The sequence below is a fragment of the Mesoplodon densirostris genome, chromosome 8, assembly GCF_025265405.1.
Source record: "Mesoplodon densirostris isolate mMesDen1 chromosome 8, mMesDen1 primary haplotype, whole genome shotgun sequence".
NCBI lineage: Eukaryota > Metazoa > Chordata > Mammalia > Artiodactyla > Ziphiidae > Mesoplodon > Mesoplodon densirostris.
Genome location: NC_082668.1, coordinates 94,803,476 through 94,826,175, shown reverse-complemented (window position 1 = coordinate 94,826,175; position 22,700 = coordinate 94,803,476). Strand labels below are relative to the sequence as shown.

Below are 22,700 nucleotides of genomic sequence, written 5' to 3'. Positions count from 1 at the left end.
CACCTATAGGAGGGTCTAAAATAGTCAAATTAATAGAATCAAACAGTAGAATATAGTTTCCAGTGGCTGGTGGGGAGAGTGAACTGGGGAGTTACTACAGCGGGCATAAAGTTTCAGTCGAGCAAAATGAATTAGTTTTAGAGATCTGTTGTACAACATTGTAACTATAGTCAACAGTGATATATTGTACTCTTAACTATTTGTTAAAAGGATAGGTCTCAGCTTACATGTTCTTGCCACAATAAAATAATCTTAAAAACGGAGCTAGCAGCGTAGCATTAAAGTGAAGAAACCATGTGTTCTGTTCAAAAGTTGAAAAGACTTCTATTGTGAAAGATGGTGAGGTTTAAGCTGATAGCGTTTGAAGCGAATGTGCATGGGTCGTACGGGTTAACAGGGCACAAAGGGCATGCAGAGAGAGCCCTGTTTCTCCACTCCTGCTCCGATTTCACTGAGTCTATGTCAGAATGTTCAGAAGCTCCCTTCACAGAACCCACTGGCTGCCTCCCTAAGCCTGGGTCAGGATGAGGGTCTACACCATGGCTTAGTTTTGTTTTGTACTGAAGGTTCTCCTGCAGTACAAGTTACCATTCTGGAAACATTTGGAAGAGTGAAATGCCACATCTCCAATTTCTAGCAGTATATTCGTCTGCCATCATTTGGCCTGGAAGCTTAAGCAGGAAGACCACTTGGAGCCAGACTTCAGAGTGATCTGTCTCTAAGGAATAACTTTTATATCGCACTGTTGAGTTTTGTAATTCTTGTTAAGCTACTGTAAATTCTCAGTGTAAATCTGCAGAAAGACCTCACTGTCCACATCAAACCCTTATAAGGCTCTATTTCTGCTCTTATTTCAGAATCTCCTTTCTAATGGCTAGACACAGACAGTGGCAAACCAAGAAGTCCAGACAGTGTACCAATGGGTTAAATCATATGTCAAAGGTACAACCATAACGTATCATAGGCTTTTCATCCCATAATACATCACTCGGGAAAAAAATATTAGGGGCAACTTCTGATTCATCTTCCTGGTGTGAAATGAGCACATCTCCGGTATTCGTGTCTTTCTGCTTCAATTAAAGCAGTCATGCTTGCTCCCTTAGGAAACTATTAAGGGTTATTGCCCCTTTGTTTCACTGCTAATCTTCAATTTCTCTCTTGGTTTCCCCTTCCCAATACATCTTTAAAAATTTTTTAATTCTCTATCTGGTTTTGCTTCTCAGCACAAAATACAGTTTGAACTACTCTTTGATGCTGATAAGATGTAACTTGTTTAATGGACATCGACAAGTGTTTATTGTCTCCTGCGTGCTAGATACATTGGGTGGGTGGGAGTGGGCCAAAGAAATACAAGGTGACTCATGTTCCTAGAAGGGAGAGAAGATGTCAATACTCAAAACAGCTAGGAAACAATTCATATCAGTACAGAGCCAGACACTTGATCTCTGTCTGGCCAAGTAATCAAGAAATCTAAAATAAAAAGAGCAGCCCTCTTATTTAAGAAAATCTTTCTAGAGGGGAGTATAAAACATTTCTTAGCAGAGAAGAGAGGGGAAAGCATTAGGGGTTGAAAAACATGGCCTGAGCATACAGGAAAGAAGGGTCAGGAAACACAGGTAGAGATGCAGATGGAGCCCATCTAACGAAAGGGGAGGGACTTCTCTGCTGGGAAAGTCAGCTTTAGGCACTTACTGATGGGGATGCTGGACTGCAGAGCTGAGGGGGCACATATTGGGTTGGCCAAAAAGTTCGTTCGGGTCTTTCCGTAGCATCGCACAGCGAGACCCGAACGAACTTTTTCGCCAACCCCACATTTAAGGCAGGGACGCTGGAGTTTCCCTAACAGGGAACAAATTGCAATGGAAGGAAGAGTATGTGGATTTATCCAGCAATGGTGTGCAGTAATCCCTGGAAGAGGAGACAGCAAGGGAACAGAATCATAGGTGTTTGGACCAGATGTCCATTAGCATTCCTTTCAGTCCAGCCTGGAAGAAACAATTATACAATTCTATGCTAAGGGAAGTAGAGAGAGACTGACCTAATTCGAGGTGTCTGTAAAGGAGTCATAGAAGAGGTGACATTTAAACTGGTTTCATGGAGATGGTAGGAAGAGACATTTCAGGCAGCAAGAATAACATAAAGAAAAGCACAGAAGGACTGGAAAGTGTGGAGCCATATGGAGAAGAGCTAGAAGTTCAGTGTGTTGTGTAGGGGGTGCTGTGAAAAGGAACCCTGGGGTAGGTTAGCATGGGGAGAATGCTGGGTGTTGGAGCTGAGAGTTGTAAGGAATCTGAGATGATCTCAACCAGTTCCCCTGCCCATCTCCATGATCAGAGCCCTCTTTCCAACATTTCTTGTATGCCTAGCCTATTCTTGAGCATCAGAGCTCACAGGATGCTCACCATCTCCCAAGAGAACCCATGTCATTAGAGAACAATTTTAATAATCAGAAAACTTCTTCACATTGATCCGAAATTTGTCATCCAATATCTTGCTTCTATTGATCCCCCTTCTGTTCTCTGAGGTGAACAGAAGAGGTATCAGCTTGTGAAAACTTGAGTTTCCAGATGCCAGGCTGAGGGGTTTGGGCTGAAATCTGTTAGCGCTATCTCTAGGAGTAGGGAGTAGACTTCTCAGTTTAATGGAAGCATTAGAAGTCCCTGAAGTTTTTTTTTTTTTTTTTTTTTTGCTGTACGCGGGCCTCTCACTGCTGTGGCCTCTCCCGTTGCGGAGCACAGGCTCCGGACACACAGGCTCCGCGGCCATGGCTCGCGGGCCCAGCCGCTCCGCGGCATGTGGGATCTTCCGGGATCGGGGCACGAACCCGTGTCCCCTGCATCGGCAGGCGGACTCTCAACCACTGCGCCACCAGGGAAGCCCGTCCCTGAAGTTTTTGAGTGGGAGAATGTTGGGGTCATCTCCATCTTGAGGAAGATCGATGTGACAGCTGTGTGGGCAAGAAAGCCAAGCAGGGAAGAATATTTTGGAGACAAAGAAGAAGACTATCTAGAAGGAGAGGTGGAAAGATCTCTAAAGTGAATGCTTAACTCAAGTATTGAGAAAATTGTGGGGTTGTCTTTGGGATTCAGTTTAGCCATTTCAAAAAAATTAGGAAGTTGGACAGGTTGCCTCAAGGGATATTTTCAATTCTACCATTTTGTGATTCTGAGTTTTGGGAAATGAAAGAGACATTTACAAAGTAAGAAGAGTTCGCATTACTGTAGGTAAAAACAGAGGGAGCCTGAAATGGGAATGGGAAAAATGTTGAATCCAAGAAGAATGTTGCAGAGAAGACTCAGAAGGCTGAGATGACAGCTTGGCTCTCTAAGCCAAAGGGAAAACAAGAATTAACTGTAACTCAACTCCTGGGTTTGGGGGCAGGGTGTTTCTCAGAGAAGAAGAAGAATAAAAAGTTAAACCATGGAGGATGTTCTAAGTGTGAGAATGGGGAGAAGCCAGTGAAAGGGAGAGAGAAAGAGCAGTCAGCTGGGTGGCAGGAGAGAAATATTATGGAAGGAAAGGAAGCAGACAGTAGAAGGAGAAGGAGGTATTCAGTACACAGCAGAGGTGGGGGTGGGGAAGGTCAAGGTTAGAACTAGAAAGCTATTTCTGGAGGCACCTGAAAGAGAGTACTTTCAGTGAAGTAATAGGGCTGGAAATCAACTTGTAAGAAATTAAAGATGTACATTCATTCAACAGAAGTTTATTAACCACCAATTAGGGGCCTGACACTGTTTTAGGAATGGGGAATATAGCAGCAGACAAGACAGATGAAGAAATAAATAAGAAAAATGCCAGGTAGAGATAAGTGCCAAGTAGATTACAACAGAGTGATGTGACAGACTGGCTGGTTCTTTTAAATTGGCTGGTCGGGCATGGCCAAGTAGGAAGGGCAGTGTCGACAAAGATACATGTCAGTGAAGGCCCTGAAGTGGGAAACAGTTGGTGTGTGTGAAGAACAGAAGAAAGACCAATGGGTTGGAGAGTAGAGGCACTTTCTGAGAAGGGTATGAGGGTATATCAAAGAGGTTTTCAGAAGCCACAAGAAGCCAGGGTAAGGAATGTGAATTGTATCTCAGGTGTGTTTCTGGGTGTGTTGGGAAGTGATGGTAGGTTTTAAGCAGGGGTCTGACATGGTCTGATTTACTTAAAAGGTTATCTTATCTGCCTCATGGAAAATGACTGTCTAGAGACATAGTTGGAAGTAGGATCCAGTTGGTAAGCTATTGCAATAGTCTAGGTAAGAGCTGATTGTGATTTGGACTAGGGTGGTGGTGGTGGATATGAAGGGGAGGGGAACGATTTGGGATGTGTTTTAGAAGTAGAGTTTATGGGATTTACTGATGGATGGGGGGAAGGAGGAATATATTATGTTTAAATCTTAAAGTCACCTATGTTGATTTGATCGAAATCAACAGAACAAATTCAAATGGCTGTCTCCAACTCAGTTTGATTCAGTGATTATCAGTGGAGCTCCCATTATGTGTAAGACCCAATTCCAGATTCATTTATTTGATAAATGTTTACAGAGCACCTCCTAAGCCCCAGGTGCTGTGTTGGATACTACCGATAAAATTTCGGGCAAGACAGATACAGTTCTTCCCTCAGAGGTCTTGGGGTTGAGTGAGGGAGACAGCTATTTATCAAATACTCACACAGTGAATGCATGACTATGCATCATAAGAAGGGCTAAGAGCGAAAAGTGCACAATGCATTGGAGCTTAAAAATAGATGGATCTAATCTAGCTTGAGTGGTCAGGAGGGCAACCCTGAGAAGTTGACATTTAAGCTATCTGAAGGATGATGGTGGAGAGAACATCATGTTTAAGGGGTCTGTGGCAGGAAGAAACATTGATTCAAGGAACAGAAAGAAGGCCAGTGTGGCTGGAATCCAGAGAACAAGCAGGAGAGTGATGGTGCTAGAGGGGTGGTGAGTCAGGTCAGATCATGAAGAGCCTCATGAACCTTTGTAAAGGATTTTGATCTTTATTCCAAGGGCAAGAAGAAGAAGGTGAAGTGATTAGGTTTTTAAAAATCTCTTTGGCTACGGAGTTGAGAACCGATTTGGAGAGAATCTTCACATTTTTAAAATTCGTTTTATTCATGAGTATCACATTTTATTTCAGATAAAGTTTATGGTTAATAGCATCCTCAGTCTGCAGATATTACCCTGTCTACATTTTTCTTTTCTAACAACAGAAGTCCTGATTCCTCTTTCCCACACTGAAGAGTTTTCATTCACACTATGTAACATCACACTGTGTAACATCTCCCTGGAGAAAAGATAAACGTTTATGAGGTACCAAGTGTCACAGCTTGTGAAGATGCAGCATCTTTTGTTTGGCTGTTAAAAATAACACACTTTTTACATTTATAGAGATCAAACATAAATAGAATGTTTTATATGTAAGGTGCTAGAAGACAGTTTATCTCTAAAATGCTGTAATCTCCTATAATCTGGGGTCCGGTGCTGGGTTCTCTGTGCACTTTGATTGGTGATTCCCACTTTCTGGTGGGTGGCTCTTCCCTTCCACCATCCCTTCCTTCTTTCTCTGAGGATCTTCACATTTAGAATTTCTAGGGGAATGCATGGATTGGCTAAAGCCTGAGTTGCATGGGCTGCCTTGGGGAGGGGATGGTGACCAGAACAAAACTGGGGATCTGTTAGAAGGCAAGGAGAAGGAAGTGCATGCTGGGCAAGCAGCACCACAGTGTCTCCTGGTAACCTGTCCATGTCAGTACATCTAGAAAGACTACATTTTTTCCCAATGGCTCCATAACGTTCACCTGTATTGATAGGTCATACTTTAATATTTAGCACCTCTCTATGAGTGGACATTTATGTTGTTCCAAGTTTTTACTATTGCAAACAATACTGCAGATTGGAACACTCTTGAACCTCGATCTTAGCTCTTGTGAGATACATAGAAGTAAAAATGCCAGGTCAGAGTGCATGAAAGTTTTAAATTTTAATAGGTTATGATAAATTTTCCTGAAAAATGTGATGCCAGGTTTGAGCATATTTGAATAATCTTGAAGTAGTGCGTAAGACCAGAGCTAGGAAGTCTGACCTTATGACAGCCAGTGAGGAGCAGGGCAGTGATGCAGGGATGAGGTGCTCGGTTTCTGATCTCCCGTGATGGTCTTGGTCAGAGTTTGCCTCAAAGCTCGTAAGCCCCAGGTGGGAGGTTGGCTGACAAATCCTTTTGTTAAGTAAATCCCTGAACTTCGGGTTTACAACCGCATAGAGGAGCAGCAGCCTTCTGAGAAATTACCTCCTAGGAGCTAGAATCCTGGGCAGGTTCGCCTTGCTTAATCCCTCAGTCCTACTCTCTGAGGATCCTGGCAGTATTCAACAAAGCTAACCCCTCCATCCTTCTTGAAATGCTTTCTTTTTTTTGATTTCCATAACAACACACTCTACTATTTTTCCTTTTCCTTCACAGGCCATTGGGTGAGCACCTCACCTTTTTGTTGATGCTCCTCAGATTTTGATTCTTGTCCCTCTTCTTGTTTATCTCCAAACTCTCTCCTTAGATCACCTCTTTCCTTCCCATGTCCAGTGTCTTTTATATGCTGACAACTCCCAAATTTTTCTTGTTAGCCCAAACCTCTCCTCCGAATTTCAGAATCATATACCCACAAATTAAACTTGTCCAAAGGGACCACTTAATTTCCACTTCCAGTCTATGCCCTCCCTTACCCAGTCTTTCCCGTATGGGAAAAAAGCACTTTCATCCACCCAGCTGCTCAAGCGAAGGACCTAATAGTCATCTTGGATTCACCCTTTTCTTCACCCTCTCTATAGAGTCTGCCAGCAAGACTAGTCTAGTCCATTTCCAAATGGAATCCAACCATTTTTCTGCCTCTTCACTTTCCCACCCTAGTCCAAGCCACCATCTCTTCTCACGTAAACATCTGCCCTCTCATCTATCCTGCGTAAATCAGATTGTGTCACTTTCCTGCTAAAGAACTGCCCAAGGATTTCTGTTGCTCTTTGGGTAAAAGTGTGAATGAATTACCTTGGCCTCCAAGGCCCGGCACCACCCGGCCAGGACCTATGTCCAGCAACCACCTCCTACCACTGTGCTGTCAGCTGGTGTCAGCAGGCCCCACCTCTCTGCTTTCCAGTCAGCTCCTCCACCTGCCAAGCCTCTGCACATTTCAGGGCCTATTCACTTGCTAGGAGCTTTCCACTCTCTGGTCTTTGCTTAGCCAGCTCCTTTGCCTCCCTCATGTCTCAACCTACGTGTTGCTCCTCGGATAAGCCTTCCCTGAGCACCCGACATAATACAGGTTCCCTGTATTTGGCATGTACCTCAGCCCTTTGTCTGTTTCCTTCATACTAGTTATTGAAACTTGCCATTTATTTACTTGTTTGCCCTTTCAGCTCTAGAATGGAAATTCCATGAAAGATGGCACATGTATGTCTTGTCCACTATGGATTCCTCAGTATTATAGGGAGCAGTAAATATTTGTTGGATGACTGATAAAGAGTCCTATTCATTGGTCTTCTTCTTCTTCTTCTTCTTCTGCCGAGCAAAAGCCTCATGTCCCTGTGATAGTGAATCACTGGCGGCATCACTCTTTGCTGTATACCACGTAGAACATAGCATTAGTTGACTTTCTGCTTTTACTCTTTAAGTTTCCAAAGGGACAGCATCCTCTTTGGCTGTCTGGGCTGTGAAATTGCCTGTTATCTTTTGGGCTTCACCAAATCAGAGACTAGAAACGCAACCAGGTCTTTTTCTCTGTACAATGTATAAAAACCACATCTCAAATAATGTTCTGTACCCTGAGTTAATTTTTATCAAGTGTATTTTCTTTGATTCTGGACCTACATATGCTTTACCATGAAGATATTTAATTAGCCTTAAGGAAGATGTACAAAGGTCTTTGAAGGCTTGGAGTGAAAAAAGCAGTGTTTGCTCTTGTGGTGTGGAGCTCACGCTGAGGCAGGGTGGAAGTCATTCCCTCAACCAGCCTCAAGGGAATGAGACAGGTCTCTGTGTCTGGGGCTCTCCATGTTCTTTCCTTGAGGCAAGAACATTCCTTTCTCATCTGAGAGCTGATCAGTACATTCAGTGCTCCATCCCTCCCACCTCTTCAAGACTGGTCAAGTAGTAGGTATCTGATGAATTAATCATGACCAGCTACCGGCTCTTTGAGGCATTGAAATCTACTAAATTTAGTAGTTGGCAGGAGAGCAAATAACAAGAGTCCTGTGACTTGGGGCTTGACCCTCTCCCACTTCTAGGGCCTCTTATTCTTAATCTGTAAACCAAAGATTTGCATGTTTACCCTCTCTCGCCTCCTGGGTGCATGAGCTCTCTCTCCCTTTCTCTCTGCCCACACATGTGGATAAGGATGGAGGAGGAGAGGAGGAAGAAAGGGTAAAATCCTTTGTGATCTGAGAAGACATTATGAAAGTACAGTACTTATGGAAGAACTACATGAAACCTTTCCAAACAAAGTAAATCTAGCTTTTAAATGTTATCTGTTAGCACAACATGGACTCCTACCTCAATTCCAGCAGCCTGTAAAATGTCATTATCCTCCTAAACCAAAGTCCATCATTTTTTGGACATATGAGGGCTCTGATTAGCCTGATTTTATTGCACGTTAAAAAATTTGAAACCAAATTTGTCCTAACAATGGCCTGTCATATTACAAAGCTATAGTCATTAAAATAGTGAGGTATTGGAGTCAAATCAGATAAATAGATCAGTCAAAAGGAGAGAGCTTATAAACAGAGCCATGAAGGGATGTGGGAACGGATGTATATGTATGACTGATTCACTTTGTTATAAAGCAGAAACTAATAAAAAAAAATTTAAAAAAAAAATCAAAAAAAAAAAAAAACAGAGCCATGCATTATATCGGAGATAACATTGAAAATCACTGAAGAAAGGGTATGGAATAGACCCACCCCATGGGGAAAAAAAATGAGATTTCTACTTTACATCATATATTTATATCAAATATAAATTCTAGATGGATTAAAGGCCTAAAATGTAAATCACATTACTCTAAACCTATGTGGAAAACACTTTTTTTCTTCTTGGAGTGGGAAAGACTTTCTTTAATAAGATACAAAAACACACACTATAGAGGAAAAGGTACTTAAATTTGACTATAGCAAAATTTAATTCTTTTATATGGCAACGAACTAACAAATAAAACCCATTATAAACAAAGTTAAAATACAATCGAACAGAACAAATGGCACTTTTCTTTTTATTGAGGTATCACTGACATATAACATTTTATTAGTTTCAGGTGTTCAACCTTAAAATTATATATATATAAATGATCATCATAATAAGTCTAGTTAGCATCCACTGTCACACATAGTTACAATTTTTTTCTTGTGATGGGAATTTTAAGATCTACTGTCTTAGCTCCTTTCAAATATACAATACAGTATTGTTAACTATAGTCACCATGATGTACATTACATCACTATGACTTATTTATTTTATAAATAGAAGTTTGTAACTTTTGACCACCTTGACACTTTTTTCTTTAATAAATAAATGGTGAGAAAACAAGGGGGAGGAGGGCTGTTAGGAACTAAAAGAAATTTAAGAGACGTAGCAACCAAATGAAATGTGTGGACCTTGTTTGGATTCTGATTCAAAGAAACCAAATGTAAAAAGATGTTAGTGGGTGGTTGGGGAGATCTGTGTACTGACTGGTGACTAAGTGACCATAAAAAATTATTGTTAATGTTTATGGCATGATAATGACACTGTGGTTACTTTTTTAAAAATCCATATATCTTAGAGATGCTATTGAAATATTTATGAATGAAGTGATACAATGCCTGGCATTTGCTTTAAAATAATCTAACAGGTATGTGGAGAAGAGAATGGGGGTGGGTATATAGATAAAAGGAGATTTGCCATATGTTCTTTTTTTTTCTTCCAGTTTTATTGAGACATAATTGACATACAGCACTGTAGATATGTTATTAATTATTGAAGCTGGGTGAGGGGTATATGGGAGTTCATTACCTTCTTTTCTTTTATTCACATTTGACATTTTCATAATGATTTCTTTAAAATACAAGCAATGGATTTATAGCTATGCCTGGCCTATAATAAACATTCAATAAATGTTATCTGTTATTATTATATTAATCTTTAAAAAAGATGACTGACACCTACATTGCTGGTGGGAGTGTAATTTGGTACAGCCTCTACAGAGGATAATTTGGTAATACCTATTAAAATTTAAAAATCACTTAGCTTTAACTAGTACTTTTACTTCTGACAATTTACCCTACCAGTATTTGTACATGTATAAAATAATATATGTATAAGAAACACAAATTTTTTTTCTTTTTTTTTTTTTTTGCGGTACGTGGGCCTCTCACTGCTGTGGCCTCTCCCGTTGTGGAGCACAGGCTCCGGATGTGCAGGCCCAGCGGCCATGGCTCATGGGCCCAGCCGCTCCGTGGCATGTGGGATCCTCCCGGACCAGGGCAGGAACCCGTGTCCCCTGCATTGTCAGGCGGACTCCCAGCCACCGCACCACCAGGGAAGCCCAGAAACACAAGTTTTAATAATAAAAAATTGGAAGCAACATAAAGGTCAATCAGTAGGAACTAGTTAAATAAATTTTGGTCCATCATTATAAAAGAAGACTGCAGCCAAAAATAATAAATAAAATGAAATAAAATAGAAAAGAGAAGGAATGTAAACTGATTTAGAATGATCTTTAAAATATCTTTAAGTGAAAAAAAGCAAGATGCAGAATGAATGTATAGTATGCTATCTTATGAGTTTACAAAAAGTAGTTGTAGAAGAACATAGAAACTATTTTTTTGCATATGCATAGAACTCTTTGGAAGGGTGCACTAGAACATTGCTTTTCTCCAAGAAGGTAAAATGAATAGGGGGGGCGGAGGGTAATAGACTTAGAAAGATACTTTTCACATTGTACTCTTGTAACTCTTTAGGTTTTACCATGTGAATATATTACCAATTCAAAAATAAGAAAAGATTTATTTTAAAAGAAGATGTATATCATATGCAAAAGATTACTATCCAAGGTACATGTAAAACCCTTACAAACTAGTAATAAAAATATAATAATCCAATAAAAAATAAGAAAATGATATGATAAATGAAAACTGCTATTGCCAATAAACCTGTGAAAAGATAATTTAACTTACTAATAGCCATGGAGATGAGAAATAAAACCAATACTTAGCCATTTTTTTAACCATTCAATTGGAAACAAAAGTAAATGTCTGACAATATTGATATCATGTATTGACCAGTATGTGTGGGAAATGGTCCAATCACCTTCTGCTGATGGGAATGTAAATCAGTATAGTCTCTTTCAGTCTTTTGGCAGAACCTAAGTAAAATAGAAATTGTGCATACACTAGGCCCATAGATTCTACTACTGAATATATTTCCTACGAAAACGGTTGTATGTGTGTACAAAGGGACATGCACAAGAATGTTTGTTGCAGCATGCAGAAAATAGTGAGAAACTGGAAAGAACCTAAATATTCATCAGTAGTGAATTGGAAATATGATATATACATAATGGAAAGAGGCAAAATAGATCTACATACCTCAACTTGGCTAGATTGCCAAAAACCTAATGCTAAATAGTGGGGGAGAAAAGCAAGTTGCAGAAACTATAAAGAATGATGTCATTTATTTAAATAACAAAATACATATAGAAAGTAATACTATATATTACTTGTTGCATACATAAGTGTATAAAACATATATATTTTTAATAGATTGGAAAGATCCACACCCAACTCATGAAAGTGGCTTTCTTTCCCTTGGGTGTGGGTGTGGGAGGAGTGGACTGGTTGAGAGGGATGGAATTTGGAATCTGAAACATATTATTTCTTTAAAAAAAACTTGGAGGAAAATATGACCAGATGTTAATAGTTGTTAACTCTGGGAAGTATGAGTGTGAGAGTTTAACTTTTCTGTGTTTTTTAAATTTCCCAAGAAAAGGGGTGGGATGGGAGAAAACTTTGTCAGGGAAAAAGAATCATATTTCCCTTTGAGCTTTGGAGGACCCCAGCAATGTGCACTTCCCTTTGTGAAAGGAAGAAAAACTGAGTGAATGCTTAACTTTCCCTGGAAAAAACTTTTGCTGATGACAGCTCGTTTCCCTTCTCTTGACTTTTCACCCCGTCCTACACCACAGACAGAGCCAAGAGCACTCCGAGGAGAAAGGCAGCTACTTCTAATACGGGGAAGTTAAGGCTCAATCTGCCCACATGGAGTAGTGTTTGTGAAGAATAAGTGATTTCCATGAACATGACTTGTAGGTTTTAAATTAGACTCAACCACTCTATGTGTGTATTATTTCTAGTATAAATAGTACTGGAAAACTTGCTGTATCATGGGGAATAAATAATAGAAAGCGGCTTAAGATGTGGAACCAAAATCCCAAAGAGTATATGCATTTTAAATGACATTCTGAGAGAGTAAGCAATCCTCCCAAATTTTCCAAAAGAAAATATTGCCAAAGATTATTCAGAAATTGTTCAGAAAAGAAAACATTTCAGACAATGTGACATTGACAGATCAGTAAACATATTTGGTGTAAAAGGCCTTCTATTTACATGGGCTCCTTCTACTGTACCCGTGAATAAGGCTGACCTTGAACAGGGGGAAAATGACACCCCCAACTCTTGTGATACAATGTGGATGGGGATTGAGCACAATTTGGGTGTTAGGGTAGAAAGGCCATTATCTGGGCCCACCGTTGATGCTATACTTGAGCCCAGGTGTGAACAAGAAGAGCACAGAGCCTTCTTGGAAGAGAATATTTGAGGTCAGTGAGCATCAAATAGCACCTTTTCTTTTTTTTTTACATTTTGATAAAATAGTAGTAGCTTATTGCACCAGTTGGCAGCCACCATACTCTGCTGTTATCCCCTCGACGACAAAGACAGAACTGTACATCCATTCAGTACTCAGGAATGAGACTTGCTTGTTTTGACACCATTGTTTCTGTGAAAGAGAAAGGAGCCAGACTGGAGAGGATAGTCATCAATTGGCAGAATCAGTTAAGAATAACAGCAGCCCGAGTGTGTGTCATTTGGGAGAGGTAAAACCTTGACTAGGCCCTGGAACTCACCAGGAAATGTTAGCCCAACTCTTCTTCCCTTAGCTCGGACAACATCTGGTCTCATTTCCACGCCTTCTGTGTACCGAGTTGAAGGGAAGCTCACCCCCACCCACAAATCACTTAACCTCTTAGGATGCCTGATACTAAAAAAATAGTATGTTAGCAACCATAGGGATTCCTATTTGTAGAGATAAGTCTTTGCTTCTTACTTAAGCCTTGATTTATTGTCTTTGGTTGTTTGGGGTAGGGGATGGCTGATTTTTAACAAGAAGATAAACTTACAGCTGGAAATTCTTTTAAGCCATAAATACCACTAACTTGCCTGGTCCAGGGAAGTTCAAATAAAGACACTGGGATTCAGCACCTCCTGAAATGTTTTCCTTCTTTTCCCACTGGTCAAGAGAAAGACATGTCCCACCATCAGCAGTGTAGGCGCCAGGGCCTGACCCAGGCCTGGATACTTAAACCATTCCGAGCTCCTCTTGCAAAGAAAGGAAGCAGAAGATGACAAATTGGTCTACACCATTTAACCTCCAAAGGGGGCGCATAACTTTACACAGCAATCTCTGATGGTTTCCTTATCTGCTTTATTTAGTATAAACACTGTCCTTCTTGAGTCCTCCCTGATTCTCCTTCAGGCTCCAGGGATTAATTCTGTATCATTAGCTGAATTCACCTCCTTTGTTCTGCTCGCTAACATTGTTTCTATCTTCCCTCGTAGTCTTATGCAGATCCTGGAAGATACCAACTCCTAGGGCTAGCGCAGCATCTTATTCACCTTGGCATCTACCACTGCATGGAGCACAGCACCTATCACCTAGTAGGTAAGCAATAAATGCTTGTCCATTGGCCAATTCTGTAGTCCCAGCGCTGTCTACACATTAAACAGCTGGGGGAGCTTTAAACAACAAATGAGAAATGCTGCCGTGGTATCACCCCAGACCAACTGAATCCTGATCTCTGGGTGTGGAGCCCCAGCACTGGCACATTTGGAAAGCTCCACAGGTGATTCTGGTGCATGAAGAAAGTTGGCAACTACTGGGTTAAATAACCTTGCTTTACTTGGCTGTGTTCTGTTTGCTTCCAAGTTTGGAAGAAACCCGTTTGAATTCTTTCAAGGAACAAATAGCCCAATCACTGAAAAGATACCAGTGCTATTTCATATGAGAGTAGAATAAGTTTTCTCATCTGTAAAATGGGGATAATAGTAACTACATCTTAAGATTGTTGTAAAAAGTATATGACCTGATTTATCTAAGACTCTTAAAATAGTATCTGGAGTATAAGTATTTGATAAATACAGTCCAATATGAAGAAGAGGGTGATGTGTTTGTTGTTATTATTGTTGTTTTCTTCTTTGGTTAATGATTCCAGTATCCTCCCAGACTAAGCTTCCAGAATAGTTTTTGACTCCAGTCTGTCCTTTGCCCTGTCCATCTCATCCCTTGTCAAGTCCTGTTCCTCGGACCCTGTGCTGTCTGGAACCTGCCCCTTTGTTTTCATTCCCATTGCCCCAGTGCTAATCCTTGCTCCCTTTCCTTTCTCTCCTGGATTATGGCTGTCAACCAGTCTCCTTGCCACTGATCTGTCCGTGTGTCAGTCATCCCTATATGGTTCTCAAATTGCCTTAAAGTCAAGCTGTGACTGCCAAGCTTAAAACTCAACCTATATCCTCATTGCTGTGAAAATTCAAACCCAAGTTGTATGACTTGGACGGTTTAATTACTTTCTCCAAGCCTCCCTTTCCTTATGTTTAAATGGGGATCATCTAATAAACACTTTCTACTCAATAAGGTTGTTGGTGAGAAAGAATATTCTAGAATAACATCTAGAAATCTACATGGCACATGATAAAGGCTTAGTAAATGTTAACTGTTATTATTATTATTGTTATTATTTAATAACATTAATATGTTATTACTGTAAGTTACCAGCAACTCTTGCAGCCATCCTAGATGCTGGCCATATGGAAGTCCTTGCTGTTCCCAGACCACTCCCCTTGGATCAGGTCTCTGCTCCCATTGCCTTCACCTTTGGAATGCCTGTTACCCATCTCCAGGCGTCTGAATCCTATCAGTCCTATAGGGCCATCTCCTAGAAGTACTTCCTCTTCTGACTTGGCATAAAAGTCTCCTTTTAAGGCAGGGGTTCTCAAACTTTAGCAGACATCTTATTCACCTAAAGGGCTTGTTAAAATACTGATTCCTAGCCCTGAAGATCCTAATTCAGTAGGTCTAGGGTGGGACCCAAGAGTTCACATTTCTAACCAGTTCCGAGGTACTATTGACCTCGCTCATTCACACTTTAAGTAGCACTGTTTTAGGACCCTGAACACCTTACAACTTCTATTGTCGTTATTTGAGTACAAATTTCTTTGCCAAGGAAACTCTAAGTTCTCAACAGAAGGGCCAACATCTACTTTCCCTTCTATCGGAGGAGGCAGGCCTTGGGCTGGGACTTGAAGGATGGGCAGGGTCGGGAGCCCTGCAACACAGAAGGTATAGGAAGTGGCTTGGTTGTGAGATGGTGAGTGGTTGGGATATGAAGGCATAAGGGGAAATAAGCCTAGAGAGATGTGGCAGGTTGGATTTTGAGAGGTGGGTGTGGGGGAGAACCTTGAAAGGCAAGCAGAAGGCTGTACATTTGAGCTTCTAAGCTGCAAAAGCCAAGGGCTGAACTGCATGGTGTCATGACAAGGGTCTCTCCCTTTACCAAGGCTGCGTGGGGCTCTGACTTACTCTTGGCATTCCCAACAAGGTGCACCTCTTAGAGGCACCATAGATGTTTGCTCTTCTAGCTCCCAAAGCCTGTCATTCTACTAATGACTCTTGTCTGTGAAAACATGGCCTGTGGCTCTGGAAGTGCCAGCTGATCCTGCCTACTGGACAAAACCCGGGCCTTGAGGTCACTGTGACTGGTACCCCCTCCCACAAATTCTGGCTCATTCCTTCTCTGAACACCACTTGTGCTGGTTTGTTTGGAAGTTGCTTGACCAAGAAGCCAGAACCATCACTGCCTCTAGAAATTGGGATTCTTTTCTCACTTTCATCATAAGCTTGGTTTAAGGAGATAATCATGAGAGAGAGAGAGAGAGAGAGAAGGAAATGGCCACCTGGAGGCAACAGATCTGGGCTCAGTGAGAAGCCCTTGGTGCCATTCTGTGGGTTTTTTGCTCTGCCTGCCTCACAGAGTACTGATGAGGTTAAATAATTAATGTCTGTTAATGTACTTTGTAAGCTCTAAAGCACTGCAGGAATATAATTAATTATGTTTATAATTACAGGTAATGTAATTATAATTGTAATTAGTTTGTGGATGGAAGCAGAATAGATCTATCCCATGCCCGTTTTCTAGTAGGATATCCTTGGTGGATATCCTTGGTGAGATCATCAATTTGTATATTTGAGCTTGACTCACTCTCTCTGACTTTATTTTCAACATTGGGGATATATGTGAGACTTTGGCTCGGGGACTTCTGGCTGTGTTTTAGAAAATGGGAAAAAATGCATAGCGTGAAGCTGGGAGACCCAATACCTCGGTGGTAACATTCTTTGGCACTTATCTATCAGGTAGATAAAGTTAAGGCAATTTATTTAATGAATTTACCTATATCTAGCAATAATGCTTGCAGGGATCCTATGGCTAAACATAAAAAAACAGACACACACACATGTAATTTGTATAATTGATGTATGTTAATAATTACTCAAAGTGGCAGTTATTACCAGAAATCCACTAGAATCCAATACAATCTAAAATGATCATGCTATTGCTAAATTATGTCTGCTCTATATATCAAGCAATGCTTATTAACACTAAGCTGAAAAATATAATATGTTATACTATTTTGTTTGTTGAGCAAAATGAATAAGCTTGATGGAAGTGCCAGTTAGTTTACTTCCTTCCATTGACATGCTTAATCTTAAAAAATGATGGTGTTTGGGCCCATGTTCTGGAGTGACAGCTGTATTTGTGTCCGAGAGAGATGTACCAAGGCTAGGAATTCTCAGAATTCATCAGAGAAATCTATACTGTTAAGATGTAAGACTACTAGAACCATTGTCTGTATTTTTTCCCATTTGAAAGATCAGTATAATGGCAACCTATGTAACAGGGAAAATGCTCCTGGGGTCTCCTTTCTTGAAACCGCAAGATTCTACCGGAGAAGCTAAATTGTATTTCTTTGGAGTCTCTGACCTTCTGCCTTTGTTCCTATGCACTGTTAATTGTTGTTAATTTCTAACACCTCATTAATTATTTCCATTAAAGATGTGGGAGAGGGAAATGCCCTTCACTCGTGGGTGGTCACACAACTAAACCATTAATAATTTTAAAAAGTGTGTTACTTTAAAAGTGAAAAGTGAATTTGAGCCATTTGCGTAAGAGTCTATGTGTTTCTGATGGCTGGGCTGTGACGCTCTGAAATCCTGCCACTGGCAATGTGGCTGGGGACACCCAGAAGGTTACAGTCGTAGCTGAGGAAGAAGCTGAGTCTCCTTTTGCTTCCCTAATGACTGTAACATTTGGCCTGTAGAGTGTAATGTGCTTTTCAGAGAACTTCTCTTTACAGCATTTTCTTCCTTTGCAAAAGAAGCCTAGAGGTGGAACAGTTTCCTCCAATGTCACAGCCCAAGTCAGTCACACAATTAGGACTTTACATGGAGTTCCTGACTCCCACTCCCATTCGGCCCACCAGCTCATGCCGGGAGGTCAGTGCCGGGGCTGTGACGACTTCCACTCCCACCTCAGGCTTTCACAGAGATGGAGCCAAGGCCATTTCACTGACATTGGGCTGCCATCTTTGAAAAACTGCTGGGATTGACATTTAGTGTTGAGATTTTTACTTAGTGCCTCTCTTGAAAGCTTAGGCAGAAGATCCTTCCCACAAGTTTTTAGGAGTGTTGAGAATTAAATATTATATTGGAAAAGAAGCATCAAATATGGTCTCTAGGTTTGATCAACCAGGGGAAAATTTTAGGGTGTGGACAAAAGATTTGGGAAAGTGGGTGAAAAATTATTTTATGGGTGAAGATTTCAACAATGAAGATCTAGACAGCCAGATTCTATACCTAGAAGTAGATTCATTGCAAGAATATTTTGAACTTAAGGGTGGATATAATTCTTCTAGTTGAACCCCTTGTTTTGCTAATAAGAAAATGGAGATCCAGAGAGGACCGGGAGACCCCTTAGGTATGAATGTAGGAAATATGAGAACTGGTTACTTAGGGGGCTTTTATGGCTTCCAATTTTGATTCTGCTTTTCATCTGGACTGTGACCTCAAGAGCAAGGGGTGACATCTCTCTTTCTCCTCTTCTTCCTCCCCTCTCCCCTCCTCTTCTTGTTCTTCTGTGCTAGCATACTGGGGAGATAAGAGGGAACAACTTTCTACTTCCTGGAATAGACTGAAAACTATACCAGGCAGCTTGGGGTATCAGATGACATCATGGACAAAAGGCCAGGTCAGAAATGTAAACAACAGGCTGGTTTTGAGAAACCATTTAACTTCAGGTGCCTCTTCCTTGTCATCTGTAAAACGAGGCACTTATATTTCAAGTCTTAAGGCTTATCAGGCAGTTGGATTCTAAGGTCTAGATTCCCCTATAATTTCTTCCTGTTGTTTAAACAATGTCTTTGAATTGCTATACAGGATGGGAGGGGAGTTTGGGGGAGAATGGAGACATGTATGGCTGAATTCCTTTGCTGTGCACCTGAAACTATCACAACGTTCTTAATTGGCTTTACTCCAATATAAAATGAAAAGTTAGAAAACAAAAAACAAAAAGAATAGTCTATGGTTGACCCAAAATTCCACACTTAATTTATTCCCTCTTCTGTGAATAAACATTTAAGTTGTCAGAAGTTTTTTTTTCTTTAGAAGTCATGCTGCAAGAAACATTTTTGTACAAGTATCTTTACATATATGTGTAAAAATTTCTCCAGAGTTTCAATCTTACCAAATACTGCCAAATTCACCTCCAAAGTAACCATACTAATTTACCAATTTCACTCCCTCTACCTCCATCAATCGTGGGGGATCTTCCCTTTGGTTAGAGGTGAAGAGGAAGAGCCTAGCTTATATTCATGTTTGCTCCCTCCTCCTTCGCCTCCGCCCTAATAATGATGTCTTTATCCCCCCAAGGGGCTGTGCTTTTGAAATACGCAAGTCAGGAAGAAAATGCTTCTTCTGCTTAATGCTGTTTCATCTCTTCCTTGAGCTAAAGAGCAAGAGACATGGTCAGCTGCCTGAATAGGGGAGGAAGAAGGTCAAAGGGGAAAAAAAGAAATGCAAAAAAAAAATCAGATAATATTTTAAAAATTTTACCTTTCAACGTATGCATTTTACAAATTACCTTTATTGAAAATTTTAAAAACTACATGAAATCTGAAGTGTCTGGGAAATCTAGTACTTAGGGCCATTGTTACCGTAACACTCATCATTTCTGTCTTGGATTATGGGATAGTATTTCATTATTTGCATGTGGGTCTTATATTTCCTATAGGAAGGGCAATGATCTGGAATTAGGTAGACCAGCTAGATATATGCCCAGGCAGGGAGAGGAAGAGAGTGAATCCAAGAAACATTTTAAAGGGGAAGAGATTGAATGAAAGGAAGAGTGAGGAGGAGAAGCTCGTGATTTAGAGCCAAGGAAACAAGAATGCTTGTCCCTTTGATAAGAAATGGGAGAGGAGTGTAGCTTGAGACGACAGGTGGAAGTTGATGGATCTGAATCTGGATGCAGAGAGTATGTTCATCCCCAGGAGAAAGTTCATCCCAAGAGATAATCCTCTTCTTTAAAACTGCAGCCAAGCTGGTATAGCACTTTTGCTGTGCTTCCATGTGATCCACAAGGATACCCTGCAACTGTGCAGAATGTTGTTTTCCTGCCCACACCAGTCATCCTCCTTCAGCCTGCCAGGCAGCAGCTTTCTGCTTTTTTGGTTCTTTCCATTCCCATCACAAGTCCTAGACATCTGAACTTTGCATGAGTGTGTATGAGCATGTGTGCGTGTATGCAGATGCACACACACACACACAACACACACACAAGTAAGTCCACAGACTGGAGACACTGGATTCATACTTTCCCCCAGAGGAAGGGCTAACTTCCTTCCATATCCTTAGAACAGGCTTCCTTGACTTTACCAGAGAGCATCCTTGAATGGGGGGCAGCCCTGCCACAGCCCTGTCATATATCTCTGGAAAGTGAATTACCCCAACCAGGTGAATATTCTACTGGAGGTTCCCACTTGGCAGTTGAATGCCTCCCAGCTCCACCTTCTTATTAACTCTCTGGTAATATTGCTATTCCTTGCCCCCTTTGAAGTTTTTCAAAAGTAAATTATTCAGCAAATTTGATTCCATTTCCCTCCTGTCACCTTCCACAACATCAAGGCCATAGATACCTCAATGCTGACTGTACCCTCAGTTCAGCCCAGCCAGAGGCAAACAAAACAAGGACATTTCTACCCAGTTTATTTGAAACACTATCTTAAACAGACTGCTCTGAGTCATCAGTGATGTCCTGTTTCTAGGACAAAGAATAATTGTTCTGACCTCATAGTTGCTCTTTTCAAGGACTCAGGTTTAAAGGTTGTGAGGAGCTATTCAAAGTCAATTATTTCTAGTTCCCCTCTCGCTTTTTCCACTGACTTTAAATGTATGATGGAATGCCTATTCATAGTCATAGACCAGTTCAAGCAACACATGCTTCCAAGATTATAGAACAAAGGTTCATTCATTCCTTTATTTGTGATTTCAACCAACATTTCTTGAGGACCCTGACATGCTAGGCACATACACTAGGTGCTGAAGGTCAAAGATATCCTGAGAGATACCTTCTGGAGTGGAATCCAACTGCAAGCAACTGGCTATAGCTAACTTGAAATAAACTTTCTATCTTTTGTGTTGTTGTTTTCTCTACTTTTCTTTTTTTTGTCTTTTCTATATTTATTTATTTCTTCATTCTTTCTCTCTCTTGTTCTCTTTTTTCGTTTTCTCTATTTTCCCCTTGTATTTCACTGTCTCATTCTGCCATGTTATTTTCAGAAGTCCGATCTTGTCTTCTTCTTGTCTTCTTCTCCCCCACTTCTTTCACAGTGCCAATATTCATCAGTGGACGAAGGACAAACCACCACTCTGCCCAATTAAGTGTCATTTGGCAATCTTAGGCATCCGAGATTATACCAAAAGCATGAAAAAATCTGTGTAAACCACTGAATGAGTGGATAAAGTTATTGGAAAAAAGATAAAGGTGTTAAGACTTGGAAAGAAGGACCACATTTTCTGAACAAAAAGTCAGCTCCTGGATTAATCAGGATTGTCTGGGTTTTACTGGTGGTAATAAACAGCCTCCAAATGTTGGTGGCTTAATCCAAAAAAAGTTTATTTCTTGCTGATGTACAACGTGGGCCTGTGGAGGACTCGGCTCCACCAAGTCATTTAGGAATCTAGGGTACTGGGCCCTCTGTCATCTCAACACATGCTTCCAAGCTCACTTCTACAGAGGAGGAGAGAGCTGGAGGGTCTTCTGACAATAAAATGCTTTGGCCTGGAAGTGACGTACAGTACCTCTGCTTACAGCAACAGACCAGTCATACGGCCTATCCAACCGCAAAGGAGCCGAGCCGTGTAGCCTCCATAATCCTGAGAGGAGAGGACCCCGACTCTTTGTGACCCTAGTAGTGTTCAGCACAGCTCTCAGGGTCAGCAAGTTTGAAATGAAGACCACAGAAGATCCCAAATGTCTGGCTGCTGTGCCTGAAGGACAAGTGTACAACAAATAGCCAGGCTATGTTCTGCAGCAAAAGACCTCAGTCCTAGCCCCTCTGGTTGCTGTTTCACAAGTGCATCTCTCTGGCTACACAAACTCCTTGCCACCTCAGGCAGCCTCTTGTACAGATTCTTGTACATGAAGACAGCAATTTATTTTTTTAAAGCTTATTTTTATTTTTATTTTTTTAGACATCTTTATTGGGGTATAATTGCTTTACAATGGTGTGTTAGTTTCTGCTGTATAACAAAGTGAATCAGCTATACATATACATATATCCCCATATCCCCTCCCTCTTGCGTCTCCCTCCCACCCTCCCTATCCCACCCCTCTAGGTGGACACAAAGCACCAAGCTGATCTCCCTGTGCTATGCAGGAAGGCAGCATTTTTAATAAACCCATGTGTGTCCTTTTATCCAATAAAGCTTCAATCTCAAATTACTAAAATAATTCATCCCTAAGGTTGAAATATTCCTTTTAATTTACTTCTTTAATTAAGGGAGGTGTGGGGTTTGTGAGGCTTGGACCATCAGGAAGCATAACTGTTCTGAACTAATACGGGGAGGCCATCTCTGGCCTGTGACAGCGTGATGGAGCAAGGCTGCCAGTGAGCCAGGCTGTCAAGGATGACAGGACAGCTCCATCTACTGTGGCCACCAACCTGAATACATAACTAAGTGCATCACCTCCCTCAGACACATTCTCTCAAGGTGAAATTAACTTTATGGGGTACGCAATTGTAAAGTCTTTTTGGATGGTTTTATGTAACGACCCAGGAGTTTGCAGACAGGTGACTTTTGGGTAGCTGTAAA

General features: G+C 41.0%; 1 long non-coding RNA gene across 2 annotated transcripts in view; it reads left to right on the top strand.

The window, feature by feature from the left end:
• Nucleotides 1–22,700, top strand: part of LOC132495087 (uncharacterized) — a 355,499-nt gene that overhangs the window by 290,740 nt on the left and 42,059 nt on the right. For both annotated transcript variants that reach the window (XR_009533204.1, XR_009533203.1), the window contains one exon: nt 13,838–13,940. This is a non-coding gene — a long non-coding RNA (uncharacterized LOC132495087). The remainder of the gene's footprint in view (nt 1–13,837; nt 13,941–22,700) is intronic.